Source organism: Suricata suricatta, chromosome 7, assembly GCF_006229205.1.
Source record: "Suricata suricatta isolate VVHF042 chromosome 7, meerkat_22Aug2017_6uvM2_HiC, whole genome shotgun sequence".
Taxonomy (NCBI): domain Eukaryota; kingdom Metazoa; phylum Chordata; class Mammalia; order Carnivora; family Herpestidae; genus Suricata; species Suricata suricatta.
The window spans coordinates 30,727,071-30,739,704 of record NC_043706.1 but is presented as its reverse complement, the minus strand read 5'-3'; the positions used below and the strand labels follow the sequence as shown (position 1 = coordinate 30,739,704).

Genomic DNA, 12,634 nt, shown 5'->3' with positions numbered 1-12,634 from the left:
TTTTTTTTTTTAATTTACTAAGATATTAGTAAACTGATGGAGACTCCTGTCCTGCCTGACTGTGATCTCTATCAGTTAACCATTTGTCTTCTTTCCTTTCCTTGTTCTCGGGCAGCCAGGAGTGCCTGAGGAAGGTCACACATGACCCCCTTAGGGAAGAGTGTGTGTTAGCTTGTGCTTGGCCCTCCGCTTGCCTTATGGTTCCTCATCAACAAGAGAATTTAACCAGCAACGAATGGAAGAAAAATATGTGGAAAACCCTAGAAGAAAACGTAAGAAAGAAGCTCCTTGACATTTGCCTTGCCAATATGGTTTTGGATACGACACCTAAAGTACAAACAACAAAAACAAAAATCAACAAACGAAACTACATTAAACCTAAAAACTTATGCAAAGGCAATATCAGGGTGGGAAGATATTTAATAAATCATATATTAAATGTTGCAGGGTGATATGGAAAAAGATCACCAAATGCTGAAGAGAAACGAGGCAAGGTTTTATTTATGGCCAGGCCAAACTGGATCCCCTGATCTTAAGGAGAAAAGTGCAGAGAATGGCCCCAAACAAAGGTAGCAGTGAGCTTATGTAGGGAGCTGCCAGAAGAGCTGCCAGAAGAAAAGACACGTGCCTTGACCTGCAAGATCAGCCACCCGCACAGCTGAGCTGCATTATCACCTTCAGCTGAGTCCTTCTTGTTTACTTCCCAAGCCCTTGTTTCTTAGCAACTAACTCACATCAACTGCCCGCCTTCTACCCTTTATAAGACATGAGTGGTCTTTCAATAAAGAGCAGAGCAGAGTGGCTGGATCAGAAACCTTGCCTGGCCTCCACTCTCTGTGCTCCCTGCCCTACCCTATTCTCACTCCCTCCCTCAGGAACCCACGTCGACTGACCTGCTGGAAGGGACAAGCTTATATGGACTTCAGCAAGGCATAAAACATCATCATTCAGTTAACCAATTAAAGTTTACAGCCTTCAGGACACCCAGTCACGTTTTTACAAACAGATAGTAGTTCCAGCAGGATCCTATCAGTTTTAAAGTTCTTTGTCGTAAGAGGGTCTTGGAATGACCAATTATAGTTAGGCACTCTAGGTTCTGTGAGACAGTGACTACGTGACTTCTCACTGTATGCTTTGCCTGGTCAGCTTCAAACAGAGGGGTGGGAATGCATTTTAGGATCTAAGTTGCCTGTTTAGAAAGCAGGTGAAGTCACAGGGGCATGATGGGGCCGGTTAGCACCTTCTGATAACTCCAACAGAGAACCATATAGTGGTCACCACGTAGTTAGAACAGTGAATGGAGAGATACATTTGCAAAGCTATTTACAGGAGCCAAAACAGCAAGTTAATGATTCTCAATTATTTACTCAGTTTTGCTAACCTACAACATTAAATAAGGGGTTAATATGAAAGCATATAAAGAATTTGTATCACTCAATAACAAAAATACCAATCTGATAAAAAAAAATGGGCAGAAGAAGTAAATAGACATATTTCCAAGGAAGACATCCAAATGTTTAACAGGTACATGAAAAGAAGCTCAACATCACTAATCATGAGTGAAATGCAAATCAAAACCATGGTGAGATATCACCTTACACCTGTTAGAATGACTGTTATCAAGAATATAACAGATAAATGTGGGCAAGGATGTGGAAAGAAGAGAACCATTATATACTGTTGGTGGAAATGTAAATTGGTTCACCCACTGTGAAAACAATATGGAAGTCCCTAAAAAAATTAAAAATAGAACAATCATATGATACAGTAATTCCATTGTGAGTATATACCCAAAGGAAACTGAAACAGAATTATCAAAGAGATATATGCATTCCCATATTTATTGCAGCATTATTCAAAATAGCCAAGATATGGAAACAACCTAAGTACCCATAAATGGATAAATGGATAAAGAAGATGTATTGTGTATATACACAATAGAATATTACAGCTATGAGAAAGAAAGATATCCTGCCATTTCAAAAACATGGATGGACCTTGAGTATATTATGGTAAGTGAGATAAGTCAGAGAAAGTAAGTACTGTATGATATCACTTTCATGTGGATCTAAAAAAGTCAAACTCATAAAAACAGAGTAAAAGGGTGGTTACCAGGGGATAGGAATGGAGGTGGTGGTATAGGACAAATATTGTTTGAGGGCACAAACTTGCAACAAATAGTAAATAAGCCCAAAAGATCTAATGTATAGTATAGTGAATATAGATGACAATATTGTGTTATAATCATCAAAAGTGTGAGTATGAATAGGAAACCTCACTGGAATGGAGTTTGGAGGACAGAAGGGAGAGCTCCAAGCTCTGAGCTGTCAGCACAGAGCCCAATATAGGGCTTGAACTCATGAACTCAGATCATGACCTGAGCCAAAGCTGGACACTCAACCTACTGAGCCACCAAGGCACCCCTAAAAGGAGAAATTCTTGATCCTTCAAATAACTGAATACAAACTGTCATAAACCTGGAAGGGCTTCATTCTTTAAAAAAAACCTTGTCAGTGAAGTTTAAGAGAATGACTAGACAAGTTTTCGTAGATGAAAGCCCAAGCCTCTGGTATGGGGAGAGTCAAAAGTTTTGTCAGGATCCCATGTCTAGGCGACAAGTGTGCTGAAGTAATCATAGACCTTTGAGGAGGCTTTTATCCAGCCTCGTTTCTCAAATACCTTGACATACACCACTGACATTGCTGGCAGGCTGTGAGGTGATGAAGGGATTGTAAATTTACAATCAGAACTAAGGTGAGATTCACTACTCAGTGTCCAGGTCATTTCAATGATAAATGCAGACAGGAAAGCCCACTTGCCTTTGTTTTTAATGATGGGGAATGTTCATCCTTGCTGTGAGCCTCTTCCATCCACTGACTTTAGAAAATATCCCATCTCCACACCCTACAGAAATATTAAGAGAAAGTACTATCTCCATAAGTAAAGGAAATACATGCTTAAGAAGGAAAGAAACACTTTTGAAAATTAAACAGTATGGTTGAGAAGAGTAATTATAAATCAAGTAGTAAGCTCAGTAAAAGAAGTGATCTTCATTAGTCTCACTTCTTCACTACTACCGAATTTTAGATCCATGTTATTAATTTTAGAATTTCATGTGAAATTTGAAATTGTTACATCTTTGTTTCAAAGACTTTGTTGGCATTGTGAAAAAGACATTTCTATGCACATTAGCTCTGTTCCTGTGAGTTTTCTGGACAGCTTCATTTTCCAGAGACAAGTGATGCTGGACTACGTCTGATCCTTATTGGCTGGAGAGAACATGTTCAAAGTCAAGTCACTGTTTCGCTTAAACACAACTTCTGCAAATACTCTTTGTCAGGAAGTTCTCGTTGAGCTTGTTCTCTTTTTGGACACGGGACCGTGGTGGCGTGGGAGTTGAACAGGGCAAGGCAGGCCTGCAAAGTGACTCTGGATGTGTTTTTCTCTTCCTCTGGTATCCTGACTCTGTCTCCAGGACTTAGCTCTTTAGGCCAAATGGTACTTATTAATAGTGTTCTCAGAGATGATGGAATAAATCATCACCCTATAAAAAGAACTAAATATTACTACAAAGAAAAAGCACTTTTGTAAGTGAGGCAATACAGTGGAGACAAAAGCTTATTATTTTTAAAAATTAATCATATAGTGTCAGATATGCATATATATACACATTTATTTATTCACTTATTTATTTATGAGTACTTTGCATACTGACTTTTGAAAACACCCTATTTATTTTTAGAATGTCATGTAGATCTTGATTGAAACTGAATTATATCCATATTATATTCCTCTCTGGGAACACTGTATTCTGCTCAACTTCTTTGTCTTTGGTGGTCTCAGAAAAGGTTTGTAATGTTTTCTATGATGATTCTTTACATCTCTTGGTACACATAAGACTCAGTATTTTGGGTTTTTTTGGTTGTCATTTTTGTTCTTGTTGATAGGTACTTCTTTCTTCTCCTATACCTAAATATTTTTATCTTGTACTTCTCCGTGGCTTAGTCTGCCAGAGACCAATGATGCTGCCTCTCATGTGGTTTTAATTTGCTGAGAGGAACATACCCAAGGTCTTGTTTTGGTTTCACTTAAACCCAACTTCCACAAAGGTTGTCACCACAGCCTTGCTAGAGAGAACTGGGTTGTGGGGTTGCAGATTTGGGTGAAGAAATGTGATAGCATGTAGAATATGGGTGTGCCTTCCAGAGTGCTCTGGTTCTCTAGTGAGAAAAAGATTCCATGTGCAAAGAGAAGTGAAAGGCTGAACAGTCCCCTCTGATCTAGGTCACAACTAAGCATTACACTTGAACCAAGGATGGTCTTGTGATAATAGGTCTGTAGAGAAAGGACAACTATAAATATCAACATCTTAAAGTATTTACACTTCTAGAAATGAAGAGGATACTTCATTTATTTATATCTGCTCAGTCCCAAGTGAGTTTCAGGGTACGCTCTGCTCACTGAACTGCCAATAAACCCCAAATCAGCTATTCATTTGACCTGAATCAAGCAGGTTTGAATGTGATTTTTGCAGTTTCAGAGTCAACCAACACATTCTGTGACATGTAAATAATGGAAAGGAAATCAGGAAGGGAGGAAGTGGATGGATCCAGCCATTTGTCTAGATGCCTTATTGCTAGTTAGTTTCCTGGAGGTGAGTGGGGTGCTGGCAGAACCTAAAGGATGAATGGCTGTTCTCGCCTATTCCTTCCCTTTTCCCCTTTCCCACTGAACATAAAGAAAGGCAGGCTTCTTTTGACTTTTAACACTGGGACTTCTCCTCCAGATGTATTAGATCCTGATCAACCAGGCTAGTGAGAAAATAAACACAGATTGCCAGGTTACCCTCCAGACATGATGATAATGATAATTAATAAAAATTATGATAATAATAATGCCTAATACTTACTGAGTGATTTCTATATGGTAAACACTCCTTCTAAGTGCTTTTACTATATTAACTGGCTTCATCTTCATGATACCATTAGGTAGGTACCTTATCATCTTTCTTTCCCATTTTGCCAGGTAGGGAATTGTAGCATGGAGGAGGTGGACACTCGCCTTAAGGGGTGGAGCCAGAATTCAAAATCAGTCAGTCCAACCTGAGAGTGACATGCTTGAGGGGTGGCTGTGCTACCCTGTGGCCTGGGAAGACATTTACACCACACTTCCCCTCACAGGCACTAGACCACATAATTCTTCTAAAGAAGGAATTACGTGCCTGGCCACTTAAACCGTCAACAGCCTCCTCCTGGCAGCGCTTCACCAGGAGAAGCCTGAGGTGGAGACTTACATTTTTGTAGCTCTTCTCTGTGGCACCTTATGGGTAGAAAAGAGCCGTTCCTCATTTCTCTGTTTTTCATATCTGACCCAGTATTTTGTTCCTGCATGCCTGCTTGCAGGGATGAACACTCCTGGTCAGTTCTAGGGTCATTTATCTAAGGGTTATTTAAAGAGGTGACACTTCTTGGAGACTTCATGCTCAGCTGGAGATTCTTAAATTTTATTCAGTCAGATTAGAAATTATACAGATTAAAACACTTTATGTCTAAAAAACGATCCAGTTTCATCAAAACCCAGAGAAGTTCCTGTGCTGAGACCATTGCTAAATGCAGCCAAAGGGTCAAGGCTTGCACCCAACCCCAGGAGTTCCAACAGGAAAGCTGCTGTGCTTTACCTACAGACTGGACATTTCTTCTGGAAGTTTCCTTTTTTAGGGAAAACAGTGTGAACTTCAATAGGGCTCTCCTGTCTCTGCTTGTTTGAGTGCCACAGTTCATGGGTTTTGAATTTAAGGCTTGCTGGATTGGGGGAGTGTTCCTGTTTCTCATCTTTGTCTGTGAGGTACAAAGTGGTAATTATTTTAGTTACATGAAGTGAGTGGGTAAAAAAAGAAAACGTTGGAGGGAAATCAGAAATAGAAATGACTAAGATCTATAAAAGGATTGAGGGGTGCCTGTGTAACTCATTTGGTTGAGCGTCTAACTCTTGATTTTGGCTCATGCCATGTTCCCAGAATTGTGGGATGGAGTCCTGCATCAGGCTCTGTGCAGAGCAAGGAGCCTGCTTAAGATTCTCATTCTCTTTCTCTTTTTTTCTCCCTCTGTTTCTCATCCCTGCTCACATGCTATTTCTCTAAATAAGTAAGTAAGTAAGTAAGTAAGCAAGTAAGTAAGTAAACAAATAAATAAATAAATAAATAAATAAATAAATAAATAAATGAAGGGATTGTGAAATGTGGGCTTGGGAGCTCAACTAAGATTGGATTGTGGCCAGGATCCCAGGGGGACTGTGTAGTCATATGGAAGAGGAAGAAAGGCAGAGAAGAGACCCAATGGGGACTGGGTGGGCAGGTAACTTCAGAAATTCTACACAGTGCTCCATATTTAAGTGTCTCATATACCACGTTCACTGAACTGAGATGTTAATGGAGTGTCCCTCCCCCGCCCCTGCCGGCCCCCACACTTCTGGGTATGCCTCCTTTGTGGTTTAGTCTGCCAGAGACAAATGACGCTGCCTCCATTTTTGCTTTGTTAGCTGGAAAGACAAGTATTTAACAAGGTATCATGGTTTCACTTCAGTGTGGTTTATGCAAAGGTTTATGTCACCCTCCTTCCTCTTCAACCACATCCCTGGTCTGATAACTACTTCCTATGTCCGGACAGCTTCTCCTACAGCCATCAAATGTGTTAGCCGTTTCTCTGAGGTTTTTAATGTAAATTTTACATAGTAACATTGCCTTTGATCAGTCCTCCAAAAAGCTTCACACAAGATGTGAAACACATCAGAACAAACTATAAGTAAAGACATCAAAGGAATGTAGACTAATACTTCCAACTGTGAAGGCAATTTTCAGTTAGTCACTCTATATTTTTTAGGCTTTTTTTTTTTTAACATTTATTCATTTTTGACAGAGACAGTGTGAGTGGGGGAAGGGAAGAGAGAGAGGGAGACACAGAATCTGAAGCAGGCTCCAGGCTCCGAGCTGTCAGCACAAAGCCCTACGCAGGGCTGGAACCCATGAACTGTGAGATCGTGACCTGAGCCAAAGTCGGACGCTCATCCAACTGAGCCACCCGTGCGCCCCAGTTAGTCACTATATTTTACAGGACACTTTCTATTATGCTTATGAAGCCAGCATATTAGTAACTGCATTGCAAAACCTTCCAAATGCATTTGGGAACCCATTTCAATACAATGAATCTGAAATTGTTTGGTATGCTAGTGAATGTGTTTGGTTCTGGGCCAGGCAGACACAGGGCCATTGTCTCAACTGTGGCCTCAACTCTCTCAACAGAGAGACAGGACTTGAAAGGAAGGAGAGCACAGCATTAACCAGGGGGCTGGACCTATAGAGCTCACACTTAAACAGAGACAGGAGCCATGCTGACCACCAGCTCAGGGTCTGGGCAGTAAACGGTCCCCTGCTGGAGGCCAGTATAGGAGTATATGCTGGCCATCAGCATGAGTACAGGAAGGTTTTCCCAACAGTGAGTGAGTGCTTCAGGGCCTGGGCTAAATTAACCAGCTCTCTCCTCCCCCTTTACCCTATTACTATTTATCCAATGGTAAATCTGATAAATCATCTCTAATTTGCTTTGTATTTTAGAATTTTCTAAATGCAATAGCTGATAATTTGAGCCACATCGATTTACGTTGCTACTGATTCAAGAGCCATGTTGCAACTCTGGATCAAGAAGATGTGGTTTAATATATACAATGGAATACTACATGGCAATGAGAAAGAATGAATCTTGCCATTCGTGGCAATGTGGATGGAACTCGAGTGTGTCGTGCTAAGTGAAATAAGTCAGGTAGAGAAAGACAAATAATTATAAGTTTTTACTCATAAGTCTAACAAGGAAAAACTTAACAGAGGACCATGGGGAGGACGAGGGGGGAAAAAGAGTTAGGGAGAGGGAGAGAAGCAAATCATGAGAGACTCTTGAATACTGCAAACAAACTGAGGGCTGATGGGGAGGGGGGAGGATGAAAAGAGGTGATGGTCATAGAGGAAGGCACTTGTGGGGAAGAGCACTATGTGTTATATGGAAACCAAGTTGACCATAAACTATAAAAAAAAAAGTTTCCTGAACACACACACACACACACACACACACACACACACAGAATAGGATTTTGCGTTGCTCTCCAAAGTTATCAGTGACAAATACTGCGTCTCACTACCCATTCACATACCTGTACCTGTTCTTTTCTGGTACTGAATAAAAATGCATGACATTAAGAAGTTTATAAGAAGATTGATACCATGAAAGAAAGGCTCACTTTTAGCTCTTCAGGAGTTTGTTTCTTATAGTCTGTTGCATCTTTCTCATTCTTACTGAGGCATCATCCAGTAAGCTGGCAAATTCTGTATTCTCTTTCTTTCAGTAGATTTCCTATATCTAAACTTAAATGTAAGTCTAGGAATCCTTTCTGACACTTGGACACTGAAAAGAAGCATCTTTCTATGCCCTTGTTTACTCAACAGATCTTTTGATCAACTGGAGAGTCTGGACTACCCTAGCAAAGGATGAATTTCTCTCCTAATTATCTCAGTTACTGGGGGATCCTTAATATGGGAGTTCTTACTATATCAAATGGGGAAATTGAAGGATATGACTGACTTTGCGGGGTTGGTTTGGGGAGATCAGTTGCACTGTGTCAAGTAATTCAGTGAAAGGCACTGTTGTCCTTCCCTACTCTGAATATTTTGATCTGAACATTTCCATTTTCCTTCACAGCAGAGCTCTGTGCACCCCTGGTAAATAGTGAAGAGATTCTGAGAATGTTTCTGAAAACCTTTAGCATTATAGAATTTGGTTATTTCATATTGTTATTTCTTCTTGATTTGGTTTTGGTAGTTTGTGACTTTTAAAAAATGTTTATTTATTTTTGAGAAAGAGAGAGACAGAGTGTGCATGGGGAAGAGGTAGAGAGAGAGGGAGACACAGAATCAGAAGCAGGCTCCAGGATCTGAGCTGTCAGCACAGAGTCTGATGCGGGGCTTGAATTCACGAACTGTGAGATCATGACCTGAGCTGAAGTCGGACGCTTAACCAACTGAGCTACCCAGGCACCCCAAGTACTTTGTGACTTTCTAGGAATTAGTGGAACTTATCTAAGTTATCTGATTTATTTGTATATACTTGTTCACACTATTATCTTAAAAAAATTGACATATGGGGGCGCCTGGGGGGCTCAGTCAGTTAAGCATTCGACTTTGTCTCAGGTCATGATCTCGCAGTTCCTGGGTTTAAGTCCCATGTCGGGCTCTGTGCTGACAGCTAGCTCAGAGCCTGGAGCCTATCTTTGGATTCTGTATCTCCCTCTCTCTCTGACATTCCCCTGCTCGTGCTCTCTCTGTCTCTCAAAAATAAAAAAAATAATAATTGATGTATAATTGACATATAACATTATCTTGGTTTCAGGTATACAGCATAATGATCAATATCTGTATCTATTGCAAAAACAATAACGATAGTAAGTCTAGTAACATCTGTCAACATAGATAATTACAAACTTTTTATTCTTGTGATGAGAACTTTAAAATTTGGGGGCGCCTGGGTGGCTCAGTTGGTTAAGCATCTGACTCTTGATTTTGGCTCAGGTCATGATCTTACAGTTGGTAAGATGGAGCTCTGTGTTGGGCTCTGTGCTGAGCATGGAGCCTGCTTGGGATTCTCTCTCTCCTTCTCTCTGCCCCTTCCCTGCTCACGTGAGCTCTCTCAAAATAAATAAACATTAAAAACACTTTAAAATTTATACTTCCTTACCTTTTAAATATGCAATACTGTATTATGAACTATAGCTAGCATGCAATACATTAAAACCTTGTTATTTATTTATTTTTTTATTACTGGAAGTTAATATCTTTTAACACCCCCATAATCCATTTAACCCACCTTCTCTGGCCATCACCAATCTTTTCTCTATAATATCAGCTTGGATGTTTTGTTTGTTTGTTTTGTTCTTCCACATGTAAGTGAGATCATATGGTATTTGTCTTACCCTGTCTGACAAATTTCAATTAGCTTAATATCTTAAAACATCCATGTTGGTCATATATGGAGATATCATTTTTTATGGCTGAATAATATTCCATTGAATATATACCACATTTTCTATATCTACTCATTCATCAATGAACACTTAGGCTGTGTCTATATCTTAGCTATTGTGAATAATTTTGCAATAAACATAAGAGCGCAAATATGTCTTCAAAACCATGTTTTCATTTCCTCTAGTGATATACCCAGAGTGGAACTGCTGAATTTTATGATAGGCCTACTTATAATTTTTAAATTATTTTTCATTTTTGATGACCTGATTTGGCGAACTGTTCTGCCATGTCTTTGAACTCAGTGATTCTCTCTTCTGTTTCATGTACTGGTGAACCTCTTAGTGTATTTTTTAGTTCAGTTACTGCATTCTTCGGCTTTGTGACTTCTATTTGGTAGTTTTTTTCTTTGTTGAAGTTCTCCCTGCATTATCCATTCTTCGCCTGAGTTTGGTGAGCACCTTAATGACCACCATTTTGAGCTCTTTATCTCAAAAATTTTTTCTGTCCTCTCCATTAAGGATTTTTTCCCCTGAGGTTTTATTTTGTGTTTTGTTTGGAACAGATTCTTCTGTTTCTTCATTTTGCTTGACTGTGTGTTGATTTCTATGCCTTAGATAAAATAGTTACCTCTCCTAGTATTGAAGGAGTGGCGTTGTGTAGGAGATGCACTTTATTTTTCAACCTTGCTTTAGCTCTTAGTTGACTCTCAGACTTTTGTGATTATCTAAGCAACTATTTTATTTTCATTCTTGTTCAACGGCCATGCTACTCTTCTCTATATTGTTCCAATTTTAGTATATGTGCTGCCAAAGCAACCACAACTTGCTTTATTTTCAGTGGCTTGTAGTAGCTTATGGTATGCCAAAACCTGTCAGTGTCCTATATGGGAGAATCTTAGTCAACTCCAAGATTCAGTTTGGAAGCCAGACCCCCAAGCAGAAGCTTCTAAAGAGCCAAATATATTCAGTGTTGTGGGACTGCAAACACAAGTCCTTCTGGCCAGCAGAGCCAGACATCTGGTTGTGCCCTTTGGGTAGCAGTTGCTAAAGTTGTCATGCTGTGTAGAAACTCCTTTCTGGGAGACACTGGCTAGTTAGAGCTGGGCAGTGGGAGAGCCCAATGATAATGCACACCAGCCTATGTTCCTTGAAACATCTCTATACGATCCTAGATATCTTCCCAAACTGAATGCTGCCCCTCAGGCTGAATCTGCATGACAAACAAATGGGCTTCTTTCACAGACAGACTCAGGGTATGTTCAGTCCACTGTCTGGGCAGCATCCTTGAGTCAGTAACCATCCAAGAACTTTCTCCCTAATTGTTATAGTCTCATGGGGTCAAAGAATGCAGCCCCCCGACCCCCAATTTGGTCACCATAGCCAGATAATCAAGGAATACCCCCAGGTCAGTAGTCTCAAAAACTGAGGCAACAGACACATATAAAATCTCCCTCTAGGAGATACTAGAACTTTGGAGCATGGCAGAGGGAGAATATAAAAATGTCACCCACCAGCTGGATCAAGACAGAGGGAGAGTGTTGCAATAGCTCCTACCAGCCTCTGTCCCTGAAGAATATGTCGGCAGACTCCTAGATATATGTTAGATTAGATGTCTGCCCCTTAGGCTGATGCTTTAAGAATAAGAAAATGATCCTCCATCTTATAAAGTCTGGATGCTTCTCAATTGGCTAGTTCTGTGCTGGATTCTGGGATGAATGAGTCCAAGTGTGCAAGTCTTTTAACAGCCATTTTTCAATTGAGTATATCTTTATTGGAGTGCTGGGTACAGTGTACTTTACTGATGGTACATAAGAAAGGAGGGCTCCTTAAGGTCTTCCCCTTCTTTATGGGGTCTGGGATGGAAACTGTTTCAAGGTTGGGAGATTCTCAGTATGCTGGGGAATGAGTTGGGGCAAGGACTTCCCAACAGCTAAGGACTTCTCTATTCCTTTTGTGTTCCCACTGGTGCTGGTGGGGCTAGTGGTCCAGGGAGGGATCTCTTGCTCTTTGGAAGCTATGTGGACAGTAAGGTCCGCCACCCAGTTGCTGAAGCCAAATTTATGAGCCTGACAATGTGGTCATTGAGGGCAATGCCAGCATGCCCAGTATCAAAGATGGAAGAATGGGTGTCACTGTTAGTGTTGCAGGAAGCAACCTGGTCCTCAGTGTAGCACAGGATACCCTTGGTGGCCCTCTGATGCCTGCTTCACCACCTTTTTGATGTCATCATATTTGGCAGCTTTTTCTAGGTGCAGGTCAGATCCACAACTGACACGTTGTGGGTAGGGACATGGAAGGACATCCCAGTGAGTTTCTCATTAGGGATAACTCACAGATTTTTTTTTCAATAAAAATTCCTTTTAATTAAAAAAAATTCCATTAACTAAGGGAAGAGAAAAGGGACTGTACATTCCTTCTTTTTTTTTTAAATTAAATAGTTTATTATCAAGGTGGTTTCACAGATCTTCATTTCTTTGGGTCGGTCACTGGACACTTATTGTGTTCCTTTGGTGGTGTCATGTTTCCTTGGCTTTTCATGTTCCCGAAGGCTTTGTATTGATGTCTGCACATA

General features: G+C 40.4%; 1 non-coding gene across 1 annotated transcript; it reads right to left on the bottom strand.

The window, feature by feature from the left end:
• Nucleotides 1-10,770: 10,770 nt before the first annotated feature.
• Nucleotides 10,771-10,878, bottom strand: LOC115297299. The gene has a single exon (XR_003911393.1). It is a non-coding gene; the product is annotated as a U6 spliceosomal RNA (small nuclear RNA).
• Nucleotides 10,879-12,634: the final 1,756 nt, after the last annotated feature.